The sequence below is a fragment of the Pan troglodytes genome, chromosome 14 (assembly GCF_028858775.2).
Source record: "Pan troglodytes isolate AG18354 chromosome 14, NHGRI_mPanTro3-v2.0_pri, whole genome shotgun sequence".
NCBI lineage: Eukaryota > Metazoa > Chordata > Mammalia > Primates > Hominidae > Pan > Pan troglodytes.
In genome coordinates, this window is record NC_072412.2 from 111,059,081 (window position 1) to 111,078,000 (window position 18,920).

At 36.5% G+C, this 18,920-nt stretch overlaps 1 long non-coding RNA gene across 1 annotated transcript; it reads right to left on the reverse strand.

Moving 5' to 3' along the window:
• Positions 1 to 5,855: 5,855 nt before the first annotated feature.
• Positions 5,856 to 12,410, reverse strand: LOC134808246 (uncharacterized). Its single transcript, XR_010150781.1, has 3 exons — positions 12,327 to 12,410; positions 8,911 to 9,119; positions 5,856 to 7,200 (listed from the first exon to the last, which is right to left on the reverse strand). It is a non-coding gene; the product is annotated as an uncharacterized LOC134808246 (long non-coding RNA).
• Between the last annotated feature and the right edge of the window lie 6,510 nt (positions 12,411 to 18,920).

The window sequence follows — 18,920 nt, forward strand, 5'->3', positions numbered from 1 at the left end:
GCTTATAATCATAGCCTCTTCATACTTTCACATTTAACCAGGATAATTTGAGATGTACCTTTCCAATGGTCAATGCCATATTTTAATCAAATGATATAAACAAATAGATATATATAAACAGATCAATATGGAGCTATCCATATTGATAAGAATATTAATTATAGGCACCAAAATACATTGCCTAATATTAATGCTTTTATTTTTTTCATTTCTTTTTTTTTTTTTTGACCCATTATTGGAAGCTTACTATGTCCTTCATCAGCATCACAACTCATATCATGGTGTACAACCTGGCTTGTCCTGTGAATGTTTTTGGTACACTGTGTTGTCCTCTACTGGTGATTCCACCATTTTAAAGTCCAACTCCTTCCTTGAATCTCAACCCAACCCAACATCTTCCCTAGCTCATACAGAAATTTCATTGCAATTTTATAGTCAGCTATGTTTAAGAAATAGAAAAATAGAATTAGAAAGAGTCACTGTACTCTTCCTAAAGGGGGCAACCTGCGCATATCCTGACAAGCTCAACATGTCCAAATCATTTAATTATCATAATAGATGTGTTGGTCAAGATCCAAAACTTTTTAAGAACCAGTAAGGATTAAGAAAATACTTTCCTTTGCTCTGCAGCTTTGTAGTTTAATACAGCCCCATTTATTTATTTTTGTTTTTGTCCTCTGTGCTTTTGAGGTCTCCCCCATAAAATGTTTGCCTGGAACAAAGTCCTCACGTGTCTTCCCTGTTTTTTTCTAGTGGTTTTATAGCTTCAGGTCTTACGTTTAAGTCTTTAGTCCATGTTGAGTTGAATTGTGTGTATGGTGAGAGGTAGGGGTCCAGTTTCATTTTTCTGCATATGGAAATCCAATTTTCCTGCAAACGTTTTTTAAAGAGGATATCCTTTTTCCAATGTATGTTCTTGGCATTTTTGTCAAAAATCAGCGAGCTGTAAATATGGGGATTTATTTCTAGATTCTCTATTTTGTTCCATTGGTCTCTATGTGTCTTTTTATACCAACACCATGCTATTTTTGTTACTATAGCCTTGTATTTTGAAGTTAGGTAGTGTGATGCCTAAAGCTTTGTCCTTTTTGCTCAGGATAGTTTTGGCTATTTGCGCTCTTTTTTGGTTCTATACAAACTTCAGGTTTTTAAAATTTTTTTCTGTGAAAAAATAATGTTGCTATTTCGATAGGGATTACATTGAATGTGTGGATTGCTTCGGATGATATGATCATTTTAATCAAATTAAGTCTTTTCATCCATGAGCATGGGATATCTTTCCATTTGTTTGCGCCCTCTTCAATTTCTTTTGTCAGTGTGTTTTGGTGCACCTTGTAGGTATATTTTACCTCCTTAGTTACATTTATTCCTAGGGTTTTTTTTTTTTTTTTTGGATGGAGTCTCGCTCTGTCACCCAGGCTGCAGTGCAGTGGCACAATCTTGGCTCACTGCAAGCTCCGCCTCCCGGGTTCACGCCATTCTCCTGCCTCAGCTTCCCGAGTAGCTGGGACTACAGGCGCCCACCACCACGCCAGGCTAATATTTTTGCATTTTTAGCAGATACGGGGTTTCACTGTGTTAGCTAGGATGGTCTCTATCTCCTGACGTCGTGATCCGCCCGCCTCAGCCTCCCAAAGTACTGGGATTACAGGCATGAGCCACCGTGCTCGGCCGGGTTTGTTTGTTTGTTTGTTTTTTGTAGCTATTTTAAAGAGAATCTCCAAACAACCTGTTGAATGGGTGAAAATATTTGCAAGCTATTCATCTGACAGGTGACTAATATCCAGAAAATACAAGGGACTCAAATAGCTCAACTGTAAAAACAAACAAACAAACAAACAAAAAAAAACCTCACAAATCTCACAAATAATCCTATTAAAAAGTAGGCAAAGGACATGAGAGGACACGAGTAGACATTTCTCAAAAAAAGGCATGCAAATGGCATAACCACCAAGTATATAAAAAAGATGCTCAACATCACTAATTATCAGGGAATTGAGAATCAAAACCACTATGTGATATCACCTTACCCAGTAGAATGGCTATTACTAAAAAAACAAAAAAAACGACAGATACTGGTGAGCGTACAGGGAAAAGGGAGCTTTTATACACTGTTGGTGGAAATGTAAATTAGTACAGCCATTATGAAAAAATACTATGGGGATTTCTGAACAAAATTAAAAATAGAAGTACCATATGATCCAGAAATTCGACTACCAGGTATTTATCCAAAGGAAAATAAATCAGTGTTCTAAAGGGAGACCAGCACTAGCATGTTTACTGTAGCACTATTCACCATTGCAAAGATATAGCATCAACCTATGTCTCCATCAATTAACAAATAGATAAGCAAATGGAATACTAATTGTGCACAAAAACATTGAAATAATGTCATTTGCAGCAACATAAATGGAACTGGAGGTCACTATGTTAAGTGAAATAAGCCAGACACAGAAAGACAAACACCACATGTTGTCACTCATACGTGGGAATTAAAAATGTTGATCTCATGTAGGTAGACAGTAGAATGATAGATGCCAGAGGCTGGGAAGTGTGTATGGCTGAGAGTGGGGAATGAAGAAAAGATGATCAATGGGTACAAACATAGAGTTAGTTGGAAGCTATAAGTTCTTATTTTTTTTTCCTTTGAGACAGAGTTTTGCTCTTGTCACCCAGGCTGGAGTGCAATGACCCAATCTGGGCTCACTACAACATCCACCTCCCAGGTTCAAGCAATTCTCCTGCCTCAGCCTCCTGAGTAGTTAGGATTACAGGTGCCCACCACCACGCCCAGCTAATTGTAGTTTTACAAATACAAACATTTCACCATGTTGGCCAGGCTGGTCTTGAATGCCTGACCTCAGGTGACCTGCCCACCTCGGCCTCCCAAAGTGCTGGGATTACAGGTGTGAGCCACCACTCCTGGCTGGAAAGTATTTTAAGTTCTAATGTTCAATAGCAGAATAGAGTGACTATAGTTAACAACAATGTATTGTATATTTCAAAATAGCGAGAAGAGAGAATGTGAAATGTTCTTAAAACATAAAAATGCTAAATACTGAAGGGGATATATATCCCCAAAACCCTGATGATAATTACACCTATGCATCTAACAAAATATCACATATACTCCATAAATATGTAAAATATTCTGTATCAATAAAAAAATGAAATGATATAGGTAAAAGAAAGAAAATAAGCTGGGCGCAGTGGCTCACGTCCCAGCACTTTGGGAGGCCGAGATGGGCAGATCACGAGATCAGGAGATCAAGACCATCCTGGCTAACACAGTGAAACCCTATCTCCACTAAAAAAAATACAAAAAGCTAGCCAGGCGTGGTGGCACACACCTGTAGTCCCAGCTACTCAGGAGGCTGAGGCAGGAGAGTCACTTGAACCTAGGAGGCAGAGGTTGCAGTGAGCTGAGACTATGCCACTGCACTCCAGCCTGGGTGACAGAGTGAGACTCCATCTCAAAAAAAAAAAAAAAAGAAAGAAAGAAAGAAAATAAATGTATAAACTTGATGCTCAAAAAGTTGTGTAATCTCAGTTTCTTCATTTCAAATATTGTATTAAAATATTTTCATATACAAACATATTATTTACCATTTATCTCCTAAATTTGATACTTTAAACTCTCCAATTTTAGACTTTTTTTTTTTTTTTTTTTTTGAGACAAAATCTCACTCTTGTTCTCCAGGCTGGAGTGCAATGGTGCAATCTCAGCTCATGCAACCTCTCCCTCCCAGGTTCAAGGGATTCTCCTGCCTCAGCCTCCTGAGTAGCTGGGATTACAGGCGCCTGCAACCTTGCCTGGCTAATTTTTGTATTTTCAGTAGAGACGGGGTTTTCACCATGTTGGCCAGGCTGGTATCGAACTCCTGATCCACCCAGTTTGGCCTCCCAAAGTGCTGGGATTACAGGCATGAGCCACCGTGCCCGGCCTCCAATTGTAGTCTTTAAAGACTTACTTGTAGTATACTTCCCAGCTGAATAACAAGGAGAGTTTAAACCAAATTCCTACCAGTAAATATTTTTCTAATATAATAAAATGGCATAGCATTTCTTAACTAAAATATAAACAGATCCTATTTGAGCACAAAAGGGGAGAGCATATCATTCAGTATATTGATTAGATATTGCAGAGATTTTAGTAAAATTGAAGTTTATTAAAAATATATACAAAATGTCAACTTGAAATACATTTAAATGAGATGTACTTTCACTTAGATAAAAATGATGTTTCTTGCACCCCAAACAGCATTTACTCTGTTGTAGTGGTTATTGATTTCATCATCGGTGCTGGTCAGTTACATTATGACTATAGCTGAGTTATGGCAACTCATAAAGTAACCATAATTGAGAGACAATGAGCTTTCCAGATATTCAGTGAGATGCTTCCTCTTGGCAAAACAGACAATATTTTCCGGGTTTGGCTGCACTATTCTTTGTGTTTCGGTATTGACTTTCGGATAATCCTAACTTGGCCTTGCTTACTAACAAGGAAAAGTATCATTTGCCATTTTAATGTAATGGGATTGGGGGAAGAAGAGAAAACTACTATTAAAAGCAGACCTCATCAGACTGCAATAAAGTATAAACTACTAAAAGTCTGACTATCTGATAACCAAAGGCGTAAAATAATCTTTTAACATTTTTACTTTGTTTACATAGACATGAAAGTGTTTTAAAACCATACTACCATGCAGAGCTGATGTTCATGCATGTGCTGGAGTACGTTCTGATTCGTCAGTCTCCCACGATATTTGGTTGGTACTTATTCCTGTTCCAGGTGTTAAATGTCTGGAATAGCATTCCCGCTTTGAAATATTTTTCAAAGTGTAAGAAGCAAAAGAACAAATAGGGTGCTGTTACCCCACTTCTTCCCCCCAGCTCCCCCTTCCTCACACAGTTCATGCCACATGCCACTCTCCTGGACTACTGGAAATGCGTCCGTCCACTCTGGGCTCATCCCATCATCCCCCATGCTGCAACCTGAGAGAGAGTTGCAAGTTGCAAATCTGATCTTGTCACCACCACTCTCCACACTAAATCCCTCTAATGCCTCCCCCATTCTTTTTGGATAAATTCCTTCTGCTTGCATAGCCACGTGGTTGGCTTCTATAGCATCACTTCACACTGTGGTCACCCTCCTTCTACTCACTCGGGAACTTCTCTCCATTGAAGAAGTTCTTCTTCCCCAGCTCCAGAGCTTTCCCACTGACAGTTGTATCTCCCCCATACCAAGCCCAGGTGGTCCTCTCATCCCACAGTTGTCTTTCAGCCCCATCAACAATTATTTGGAAAGGCTTCCTTGATCCCCGAAAGCCAGTTCTTTTGATGTAGGTGTCTTTCCTTCAGAATAATTATTTACATTTGAATCAAGTATATATTAATTAATGTAATTATTTCACTATTATCCTTTTCCCACATAGGATTGTAAGCTGTATGTGAGCAGGGTTCTTGAAACCTGTAAATAGTTTTGATCATCACTATAAACTCAAAGCCTAGGACAGTGATTGCATGGGATAAATACTTAATATGTTGTATCAAATAACAAATGTTTGCCCTTCTGTAAGCAGAGTAACCTCTGCTTATAAGTTTTGTAACCTCTTAATTAATTATATTTTTCATTATAAGTGCTGACTCTTGTTACAAACACATTTTAAGTTGTGACATTATTGGTTGATTTATTCAGTTAAATGTATTAATTCTGAAATTTATTTAAAAATCAGAAAAATGATGATAACATTTATAAATAACCAATGAGTCATAAAGACAGAGTGTTATTAAGGGAATATCCCTCCCTGCAAAAAAAAGCAAGCAAACAAATAAAACCACATTTATCAGGTTTTCTATAAAGAGGTTTGTATTTAAATCAAATTTTAAATTATGATAAAATGCATTTTGAAGTGTTAAACAGAAATCCAAATATAGGTGGTATTTTCAATGCTTCTCAACTACAAAATTTAATTTTAGAGATGGCTAACCATCTATGAAGTGTTATTGGATGAGCGTGGTAACAATATTATGAAATAGAGTTTTTCTCACTTAAAAATCCCAAAAGGAGCCCTGAACAAGTCATTTTAGAAAACAAAAAAAAAAACTGAATAATATATTCACAAGAGTTAAATTAGATATTAAGTATAAATGAAACTTCCAACATGTAACATATTAAAGTAACTTTTGTTATTTAAGCATTACCAATAACATTTCAAAATTATTCTTACTTTAGATTTTAGAAGAATTAAGTAAAAGAGATCAGCCAGGAGTTCTGTGTAACTTTGAGTAAGTTAAATTTCATCTGTAGTTTCCATGTCCAAAATAGAAATTTGAAAGATCCAACAGACCTGAAGACACACATCTTTAAATGGAAAAATTGTTGCTATTTGTTTAATATTTGGTAAGATTTCAAAGTATTGTTTTTTATTACTTCTAAGTAGGAAAGATTCCATCCAAACTTTGAAATGTCCTTTGCCCTTGTATATGAAAATGTGCACGCACGTGCATTCATGAAGGGGAGAGAAATGATCGATGCTCTAATTAGAGCTGGCACCAAACCTGGCGTAGGCAGCTGCTGTGAGCTTTGTCATTACAATTTTGACGTGACATATGATTTGCGAAATACTGGGAGCATTAGAAGGCTGCCCCATCTAGGCCCCATCATGCTCAGCTCCAGACACTACCCCCACCAAAAAAAATCACATAATACCACATAAAATTATTCACTTCCAACCTCTTCCATCACTTGGTTACTCCATACAACCTCAATAGATTCTCCAGAACCTGATCAATTTTGAGACACTATTTGTCAATCTAAAGTGGTCAAGAACATTATGGCTACAATCCCTTGCTGTTCAGTTACTTCTCTTGTATTCAGACAATTTTTCAAAAGAATGACCTCTCTTAAAAGGTTATGTTTTATAAAAAGTCACTTGAAAGGGGGATAAAATTTTCTATCTCAAAATGTTCCTCTGCAATTATAAGTAGCAAAACATGGAGAGACACAGGTCTTTATACTGACTTTAGACTCATTCTGTTTAGATAACTGTATCACAGAAGTATTAGATCAACAAAGGTTCAAATCATTCCTTCACTAAGTTTCACTCTCCCATCAAAATCCAGTGCTCAGCTCTCAAAGTCAGCAGGAGATTTCAGTGTAAGCAGAGCAATGATTTCTGTGCCTACAGGTTGTCTTTCCTAAGAGAAGAAAAAAATGGTAACTATTAATCAATAGAAAATCCAACACCAGTGGAACAAATGTGTGCTTGCTAAAGCAGCATTTTCAGAACCCACATTGAATCTTCAGCATGGAAACAAAGTGCCTGTGCCTGGAGGCTCCTCCAGACCTTTTGCATCCCTAGAATCTTGTGGAGCTATAATCTCTTTTCCATAAATCTCAATTCCAGAAGGTCTTTATTCCTGAAATTATGTTACAATCTCTTTAAAACCAGATTTGGAGAGATGGTATGTGGAAATGTTTCAATGAATCCTTGGCTATCTTTACATTTGTTATGAATGTTCCCTATCTTTGATATTTAATACACAAATGGAATTTATTTCCACACATTTGGCTGGCTTAAGTCTGGGCAGAAACATTACAAGTGTGAGCTTAAGGGAACTATTGCGTTAAAAATGTTATTTGTAACATTTTTGTGTAGACTCTCATGAAGAGGATGTGTAGTCTATTTGTGGAAGAAGAAGGTGGTGAATATATGCATAAATCAATAAGTAGAGAGACACAGAAATGGCTAGATGCTCACTAAGGCACTGTTCATCTTGGGAGGAAGTAGCAACAAATTAAATTACTAGCCACTTACGAGTGATTAATTTATACACTGAAATATTATATACCCATTTAAAGAAATGAATGAATCTGTGTACAACGATATGAAACAAATACATATAGGCCCAGAGAGAGACCTGCCCATATGTTGCATCAGCATAGACAAGCGTTTAACATAATATACATCACTACTTAATTTCAGAGAGTAAGATAATATTAGAATCTATTCATAATATTCAAATTTGTTTTTAAGAGTATATTATAACCATTTAAAAATAATGAAGGAAAAAAGAGGAACGTGCTATGTCAAGGACAGCTTGTATATTATACAAGCACAGACCAGGGGAACATGGAATCTAAAAAATCAAGGTAGCAGGTGGGAGGGAGAGCCCTACACACAAGAAAAGAAAGAGACTCGTCCACTGAAGTTTCACTTGACCTGGTCTTGCTGCATTTATAGTGTACAATTGGACAATGTAGTTAAAATATTCCCTTAAAATGAGAAGATACAACCTTTATAATACATAAAAGATCAAGTCCACTACCATGTGTTAGCTGATTAGCAAATAACACTGCCAAAAGTAAAAATAAAAATAATGGATAATAACAGTAATAATAATGTGTTTTTTTTTTCCTCACTCAAACTGGCTTCCAGTCATTGAAAAATATTCTGTTTGTCTTTGGTGTTGGTAACAAAATACTAATATTTTCTGAATAATTATCTTTTTTATAATATTTCGTATGTTTTTCTTTAACATTTAATGTTTTTATTCTTTTCTTAAGGGAAAATGCCTGTGGACTTTAAAAGTCAAGAACTTCAGATAAATATCTATTTTTTACATCTCAGTTTTAATCATATCTTTTCACTGGTTTTTTGACTGCTGGCGTTTATATTTGCTTTTTGCCTAGAATAATTGCTTCTTATTTAAAACCCTCTGAATTTCTAAATTGAAATATTGGATTACTCCTCACAATGAGGGTTTGGAATTTTCTTCAAGATGCACATTTTTCTTTCTTTAACCTTTAAGGAAACGAGTTGAAGCACGTCATGGTATGTATTTCTACAGCAACCACTTTGCTTCTGCAATTTCAGAAACTTTACACTGTCTTTCAAGAATAAATACCATTTGAGAAAGAGTGGCGGGGGTAGCATATCTCTCCAGCCTCAAACTATTCCTTCCTCAGGGCAGAATTTCCCCGTGACGCTCTCTTGTCATCATCACCTTCTTCTTGTCTGAACTCATCAACATTTCAGCCAAATTACTGTGCTGCTAAGTCACTGGGAAGATCAGGACCCCACACCAAGATGATCATCTTAGAGATGCACAAAACCCTAGAATGGGTAAGGAGAGATCAAATATTTCAGATAGGAAAGTGGGATATTTGTCTAGATAGGTGGCCTAAACGTCTACTCTGATCAGGAAAACTACCTTAAGCAGAATCAATCAAAATAATGCCTTAATAATGAATCAAAAAGTGAATGCCAAAGTATCTGCCTTTAGTCAATTTGAGTGTAGCAAATGAAATATGACTTAAAACAGGGTCAATCTTGAATGCAAAATATGGACTTTCTGAACACATACAAATGTTTCCATAAATATATAAAATGTATTTGTATTTCATAGACAACTAAGGTACAATTTAAACTACGTTTGTTTTTGCAAACTCCTAAATTTCATTATCTGCCATTCATTAAGAAAAGGAGGCGAAAGAAAAAAAAAACTTTAAACACTAATGTATAATTTCAATTTTGTTTTAGGCAACTGTGTAAATGGCATTTTTTTTGGCATATTTGTATAACACAATAAATGTGTAGCCCACAGCCAAGGGGATTGCATAAATTTTCCCCTGGCATAGCTACTATTTCCAATCCAATCATGCTCAAGAGAATATCTTATCTGCTTTGTATACACACACACACACACACACACACACACACACACACACACATCTTCAACATTTGTTAACATTAACATTCATTTTGTTTCCTGTTATGCATGTGTATATGTGCTTTTATTTAATAATGTTAGTTAACATTTCCTTTTTCTGTAAATAATGATAGTATAATTTGAAAAGTCTGGCTCAATTCCCAGACTTAGGTCAAGCTAATATACGAATATATTTAGTCCAGTTTACTGTTTTATTGGACTTTGATGTTGAGTTATATTTTTTGAAAGAGTATTTTTATATTGCAAGTTCCAAAAAAGATCCTAAAAAAGACAAAGCCTTGTTTTCTTTTTATCTTTAACTGTAATAAGAAGTTGGATCTAATTTTGAAACTCCCACAATTTGCAGCACATATATTTTGGATTATGTGGGAGGCTAAAATTATATTGAGCATGAGGAATTGTTCCTATCTATTTTCTGGCATAAAATCGTGTTTTTCTTTATTGTTTTTGTATGTCTCAGAACTTCAGAAAAAGGAAAAGCATGCATCCAAAATAAAGAAAAAGTAATTATAAATTTACAACATCACAAGTGAACACAACCTACTTCTCGTAGTATTTTTGGTTTGGATATATTGCTAAAGAGCATCATCATTCTCTTAGACATGAGGTTGAAAATTTCTGGGTTACTGTTGACTTCTTTCTTATTCTTACTTTTTTAAGTCCTTTTGTTTATTTTTATTCTTTCTGTTATCACAGATCCTACTCATTTTTGTCCTTCTGTAACTATTATCTAAATACATTTAAGAGATTCTTAATTGTCTTTTATAATTTACTTTCTTTCCTCTCCAAGCTATCATTAATTTTGAAGCCAAAACAATCTCAATCAAAATATTTACTTCATTTTAATGATTTATCATTGTCTAGTGTGTTGAGTTTCAGGAAGAATGCCGGTGTCCTCTCTGTTCTGGCTATACCTTAAAATTACTTCAGTGATTTTTAAATACACCAGTCTCTGGACCATAACCTCGAGACTCTGATTCATTACGCAAGAGTGGACATGGGTCTTTGAATTTCTAACAAATGTTATTGTGTTTTAATTGTGCTAAGAAAACCCTGCACTGGCAACCTAATAAAGTAGCCTGCTAATAACAGGTACTCAATAAATATTTGTGGAACAAATGAATTATTGATTCTTTGTATGAATAGTTCATTCTCAAGCAAACACCTGAACATCAACCTCTCCCACCCCACACCCCTTTTGAAATATTCTTCATAAAACTTCCTACTGTATGAAAGTATCTTCTGTGTGTGAATTTTTACTGTCTGCATCACCACATGGAATGTGAGATCCCTGAGAAAGGAGACTTTGTTTGTTTTGTTCCCCACAGTGCCTCAGTGTCTGCAATAGCACCTGGTAAATCATAGGGTCTTCTGAAATACTTTCTGAATGGATAAATGAGTGGTAGGAGAAGTGTGAACATGGTACATAAAGGAGAAGTCACCACTAGAACACCAAGTTCCTGACATACAGTTTCAAGGTCCAGCAACATAGTTGCTACGAACTAGCTGCCTTTAAAGTTCTCTAGATCAACTATATAGATTAGCAAGTCTTTTAACTAAGCATTAAGCAGAGTACTGCTCTGAGATTCAGCACCTCAGTCTTTTAGGTCCCTAAAGACTCCGGATTGGTTCCAGAGGTGGACTGTCAAATAGGAGGACTTTCTGCAGTAATGGAAATGGTCTATGTCTGTGCTGTCCAACATGGTAGCCAAGTGTGTGTGGTTATTGAGTACTTGAAATATGGCTAGTGGCACTGAGGAACTAAAGTTGTAATTTTAATTAATTTAAGTAGCCTTAGGTTGCTAGGGGTTACCATATTGGACATTGCAGTTCTAGAGTTATTCTTCTCTCCTCATATTCAAAATTATCTTATGATGCTATCATAATTGAAAGATTAGCCAGGGACCCTATCATGGCTATGGCAGTCATGTCCGGTGAAAAATTCCATTAATGACCTCCACGTTTTATGATGTGTAGAGCAAAATCTCAGTCTCCCTGAGTAAGGCCTGCTCCATGTGGATACCTGGCTTTCTCCCTTGTCTACCTCCCTCAGTGGAGAGTCCACCTGCTGATAGTGCGCTCCTTAGGTGCCTGTCTCTGGCTGTCCTGTGCCACCTGCACAGAGTCATGCATGAGCTCCACTGTGGGAAGTCTCTAGAGATGAGCTGAGCTTACCCTACACCAACTGAAAGAGTCTATCTTAGTCCTGAAGATCTCAAGTCATCCTCATATTCCCATGAATGTGAATGGAAGTTGGGCCTGCTCAGAGAATCATCAGGGCTCTTTATTGTGGCCTGGAGCCAACTGCCAAGGAATGCCTAGGAACACACTCAGTAAGAGTGTTGCCCTCAGGCCAGATCAGACTTGAACCTGCAGAGAAATCCCCTAGGTATGTCAGCAATTGCTCATTTGGATGCTATAAACTTGAAGTTGTGAAAAATATAAAGACTTACATTATCCAGTCTCTCCTGGCAAAATATGTAGGTTTAATCATACCTGAATTTTCCTTAGTTCACACAGATATACAGATATATATCCTAAAAATTGGCATTGGTAGGTGTGTCAAGTTATCATTTTGAAAACATAGAAACCTGAACAAGATGTATCACTCCAGTCTAGAATGTCTATATGCAGAGTATCCACAAAAAACCAAACTTCAACATTCTTTCATGTCTATATTCCTTCAACATTCTTTGTCTTCAACATTCTTTCATGTCTAGAATGTCTATATGCAAAGTATCCACAAAAGACCCAAACTTTTTTCATTTAAAGAACCAAACTTCTTTAAATAAAAATGACTCACAATAATTTAATATTTTACCATTTACAAAGAGATTAACTACAACAATATTCATCTTGAGTTAATTTCCCATGAATAACTTTTTCATTTCTTAAAATTTGCTGAATGGAAAGCCAGAAAGCAGAGTGAAGCAAGTAATGTGTGTGTGAGTAGTCATTGGATACACGCATAACAGTGAGCAAGTTTCTCAGCTCCTGCATGGCAGTGTTCTGATTATCTTTTGCTGCAAAAGAGCTACACCCCAAATTAGTGGCTTAAAGTAAAAGCTCACTAGTGTATATGATGATTCTGTTGGTCCAGGATTTGGAAAGGGCATGGCAGGATGTCTCATCTCTGCTTCACAATGCCGATGATTTAGCTGGGAGGACCCAAAATGCTGGAAAAGCTGATGGGTGCTGATTCTCTCCAGCTTTTCAGGTAGGTAGCTTGGGGTTTTTTACAGCATGGCGGCCTCAGTGCAATGTGACATTTGCATGGCAGCACAGAGCTCCCAGAGTGAATGTTCCTGGAGACAGGAAGTGGAACATGTCAGAGTTGGAAGCCTGAGCCCAGTATATGGTTCAGCCTTACTTTCTCCCATATTCTGTCAGTCAAAGGAGAACCTAGCCAAGGATCACTCATGTTAATGAGGGGGAGACATAGGCCCTCACCTATCCCTGGGAGGAGGATCAAAGAGTTTGAATCTTTAATCCACAGCAGGCAGACAGCTTTCCATTGTTATAAACCACCTCCCCCTCACTCCATCTGCCTGTGCTAATTGTTTGCTCATAGGAATTTGTTTAGCACTGTGTAGAACTGGGATAACTTTGTGCTTATTTTGCAGTTAAAAGGGAGAGGCGCTAGTTTGGAGATTTTTAAAAAGCAAAGGTTTGAGAGTCAGTAAGACCTGGAGTGAACTCTCCTGTCAGCTATTTACCAACTGTATGACTGAGCAATTTATAAAAAAAAATGCAAACCTAAATATCCTCATCTATAAAAATAAAAAAAAATAAGACGTATTTGGCTGAATAGTTAAGATTAAAAATATGAAAGTGCTAAACCATACATGTTATATGCTCCATTGATGTTGCTTATTCTTTCTCTCTTCTGCAGGGTATAAAGGAATCTGAACACGACTGATATTTTCTTTAATTTTTAGATCCAGATATACATTGGGTAAAATCTACTTCATAGGTTTTCAAAGGAGCATTCTTCTGAGCAAATCTGAAAACTCTCTAAACTCCATTGGTATGTTACTCTTTATCTTTATATGAATTTAAATTCTTCTAGAAGTTAGATAAAACTGTGGTAAAGCTACATAATACTTTTGACATATTTTCAAGAGTAGGCAAACTTCGATTAATTTGTAAGATACAGGAAGAAAATTTTTCCAGTTAAAATGTACCTCTTGGTTTCTGGAGTGTTAGTAACCATTCACACTTACAGTTCAAACAGTGCAACCTTGTAAAACATATATAACTTATGAAGAGATCGAGATCTCTTTTTATAAAGCAAACAAGTAAATTATTTCCCTCAATCCATGATTTACTTTTGTAAAGTGGAAATTTAAGGCAGTAGTTTTGCTTTCAAGTGAAAACCTGGATCAACTTTTAAATATCTATAGGCGCAAACCCAAGCTAGGTCTCACACAGTGCCTCACTTAATAATCTGTTAACGTTTAATTCTTTTTCTTTTTTTTTTTTTCTGGAGACAGGGTCTCACTATGTTGCCCAGGCTGGAGTGCAGCAGCGCCTCGGCCTCCCCAAGTGCTAGGATTACAGGTGTCAGCCACAACACCCAGCCCATTACTGTTTAATCCCCTAGAAGGTGATCCTTTTTTTTTTTTTTTTTCAAAGAGACAAATTGCAGCTCCTTCTCTGGGCTTTTCTAAACTATAGCAGATAACTTAAAATCTGACATGCCAAGATATAGCCTTGTCTTAGTTTTCTATCACTGCTATAACAAATTAGCACAAATTTAGCGGTGAAAAAACAAACACATTCATTATTTCATAGTTCTCATCAGGCTGACAGACATCTTACCTGGCTAAAAGCAAGGAATGGGCAGGGCTGCGTGCCTTCTGGAGGCTCCAGGGCTGAGTCCATTCTCTTGCCTGCCCCAGCTTCTGGAGGCCTCCTGCATGCCTTGGCTCGTGGCCTGTCCTCTGTCTTTAGAGCCAGCAATGTTGCTTCTCTGACCACTCTTCTTCCAGCATCCCCCTCTCTAAGCACAGCAGGGAGACCTTCACTGATTATAAAGATGCCTGTGATTACCTTGGACCCACCAGGATAACTGAGGTCACTCTCCACCTCCTGGTCATTAACATTAATCACGTCTATGAAGTCCTTTTGTTACACAAGATTCCACAGGTTTTCAGGATTAAGAACTGGACATTTTTGGGGGATGGAGCAAAGAAGTTTCTGCCTACCACAGCCCTTGATAGCATAATTAAAACATTGCTTTTCATAAGGTTTTCCTAAACTGAATTTTATTTTGCCTCAAAGGTGCAGATGGTCAGTCTTTGAGTGCCAAGTTTAGATGCTCATCTTACTTTTAATTTCTGACCAAGATTGATGATTACTTGAATATGTTGGCTACCCAAGTAATTTTATTTACTTTTATTAAAGAGGATAATTGTATTTCAATTAATAGATTCTCTTTAACAACAATTAAAAAATTACAAATGTTAGCTGAGAGTGACAGATATGAAATAAATTTAAAAAGTCTAATCAATGCCTGGTGGAATAATTTGAGAAGCAAAATAATTAGAAACAATTTTCATTGAAAGTCATGCAGTATGTTAATTTCTTCCACTTAGCCTTCAACAAAGCTAAGGATGTTGGAATGAAAACAAGCTTATTGTCTTCTAATGATGGCCATGCCTTGGAACACTATTCCCTTCAGAGATTTGTCTCTGGTTTGTGGAATCACAGTAAAATATTATGAAAATAATTGTGGGTAAACAGGGAGAAGCCAGACATGAAAAGAAGCGAGATCTTGGAGCATATATCTATTTGCGTGCTAGTCTTGTTAGCTGTAAATAGACATGAACATGAAATGTGGGAATAGCAGAATAATTTTTCCAAGTGCATATTTTTTATCAAATCAATCTTTACTTTAAAAATTAGTGTAAAATTAAGAAGACAGCAGACATCAGTATGTTTCAGCATGTATATAAGCAGAAGTAGGCAAGGCATCTACATTTTCTACAGGTAGGAGAGAGTTATCATCTCATTAGATAGTTAAGTACCATACCATAGGGTTCAATAATATTCATACTAGGCAGAACACTAAATTCAAAGTAGCTGGAGGGCAGAATTTTCCTTATGTTCTCTTATCATCATCCATGCTGTCTTAACCACCTAGGTGTGTACCGTTAGTTCCTGGCTGCATTTTCTCCTCTTCAACTTGCAAATTTTTCCTGTATTAAAACTAATTCTGCTCTGTCATATTTTATTTGGGCTTTATTTTCTAATAATGACAATGAGTGTAAAAGGAATTCACATTATCCAATCCTATTTTATTTCTTTCAAGTATTCACCAAATCCACAAAAATGTAAGGCCCAAAAATAATGTACCAGTGGTGAAAATTTTAAACATTCCTGACACATAGATGAAGGGGATATATATTTTATGAAGTAATGAGCTTATTATAGGGGACTGAGTTTGATACTTTCTCTGCCTTCACATCGTTGTGAGAGTTTACAGATTTTACAAACTCAAGGTTATAAACTACTTTCCAATTATCGTTTCCCTACTCTGAAATAATTAAAGTAAATTCAAATGGTCTTTTTGGTAGCATTCATTCTTTCTGTCATAGCACTAGTAAAAGCCCTAAATTTGTCAAGAAAAAGAAAATGGTATCAAGCTGAATTTTGTGATGTGTGGGGAACCAACTGAAGGATATTTTTCTAGCAATTGTCTAATTTACTTTCATCATATTTCTAAACTTTCCAAAGCAATATTTAATATTCTGACAGTTGTGTTGTCTCAGTCTCTATTGAATGCAAAGAGAATCACTCTATGTCTTTTTTTATTCCATATTGAGGGCTATTTTTAGTTTTTTATTTCTTGGATGATTTCTTATTGGCTTTTACAATAAATTCCAGCTAATGGATTTTTACTTGGTTAATCTTCCTAACCAAAATTTGATCTACTTTTTTTTGTCCCCAGGCTGGACATGTTTCTTTACTGGATTAATCATCTTGCTCATTGGAATTTTTTTTTTTTTTGCAAGAAGAGACTAGAGTTATATTCTTGTTATATATCTAACCAGAATAAACTATCAAGATTAAAAATAATTGCTTAAGGAATAACAAACATAATTTCTAATATATAGCAGCTATCTTTGTTATATATTAAGCACACTGTCCTCATATAAAATGCTATTATTTTCCAGTTTGGGGGAAACTGGAATTTCTCTGTGTAGCCATGCTGGCAACTTGTCTCAGTTTCCTTTTTCTTTTTTACCCCCATGGCTAATAATTTTAAAATGCCCTGATACCATGCCTTTTTTATCATTCTCATTTTTAAGCCAACTAATAAAATGCCAAACAACACAATCATTAATATTATCTACTATTCATTACATATTTATAAATTATAGAAGCTAGACGGTAAAAGCACAATTATTTTAGAAATTCTACATACATAAAATAAAGCAGCTCACCCATGTACACCCAACCAAAATATTCTATTTTTATTTATTTGTTTATTTTAAATTATTTTGAGACAGAATCTTGCTCTGTTGCCCAGGCTGGAGTGCAGTGGTGCCATCTGGGCTCACTGCAACCTCTGCGTCCTGGGTTCAAGCAATTCTCCTGCCTCAGCCTCCCAAGCAGCTGAGACTACAGGCACACACCACCACAACTAGCTAATTTTTTTTCTTTTCTTTTTGCTTTTTTTCTTTTTTTTGACGGAGTCACGCTCTGTGGCCCAGGCTCGAGTGCAGTGACACGATCTCAGCTCACTGCAAGCTCCGCCTCCCGGGTTCATGCCATTCTCCTGCCTCAACCTCCCGAGTAGCTGGGACTACAGGCGCCCACCACCAAGCCTGGCTAATTTTTTGTTTTTAGTACAGATGGGGTTTCATCGTGTTAGCCAGGATGGTCTTGATCTCCTGACCTTGTGATCTGCCTGCCTCGGCCTCCCAAAATGCTGGGATTACAGGCGTGATCCACCGTGCCCGGCCAATTTTTTGTATTCTTAGTAGAGACAGGGTTTCACCATGTTGGCCAGGCTGGTCTCCAACTCCTGACCTCAGGTGATCCGCCCCCCTCGGCCTCCCAAAGTGCTGGGATTATAGAAGATGTGAGCCACCACACCTGGCCATTCAATTTTTAAAATACTGTTTGATAATTGAGTTAAAGCCACTATACAGAGAATAATATTGGCCAAACCGAATGTGTGGCAAATGCACTTTATATTGATCAAGGTGAAGGATATAGGAGTCGAATAAATGGTATAAAATTTGGACTAAGAACCAGTTCCAGGACAAATAACATATTAGCACAGATTTGATATGAAATTTACCTAGATGATACCAAGAGGGCTTCTAGGAAATGTTCATCCTTTCATATAAAAAAATAAATTGATGGGCTCAGAATTTCAAATAAGTGTTTGCTACTTACTTGAAAATAAGAAAGGGAGTGCTATTTGTCTAGAAAGTAGGTTATGTTAACATCATAAGGTATTTAAAGACATGGTAAGCTCATACAGATGTATCATGAACATGAATCAAAGATTTTACTTGATTAATAAGATAAACAATAAGATGTTACAACCAATTCAAAGGCAAATTTAAAATCATCTATAGGTAAAACTGGTCGATTCACAGGGCAATAATCCTTAGCATTTTCACTGGACACAATCTCTTTGCATTTTTCTGGAAGAAAGTCAATTGCATTTATATCATATTTTTAAAATTTCACAAAGTTGCGAAATAGCTCAAAGATGATGAAAGGCAGAGAAATCTTGGAAGACTCTGCTAGTCAGGTGATTTAGTAATCTTTACAGCTCATTTCACAGTCTTTCACAACTTTTTCCCGCATTCACTATCACACTCCATTCTCTTTCCACACCAAAGTAAGAGGAATTATTTAACCCTATCTAAGATCTCATAAAATACTAATACAACTTAAGATCCCCTCAAAAAACTACCTTGTGGTCAGCACGGGAGGAAAGGCCCCTTGACAGGGAAAAGGAATCTTCGCAACACTCACACAGGGAAGGGAAGAGAGGACTATTTCATCGTGAGGTTTGGAGCTTTGGAAAGGCTATGCACATGTTATTTAAGTATGGTATAGGCAATCCATTTCATGAGGAACAAAGAATTAGGCACCACAGTTAATTTTTTCTTGCCATTTTGATATTTTTGTTTTACTGTAACTAAATGACTCAAAGTATA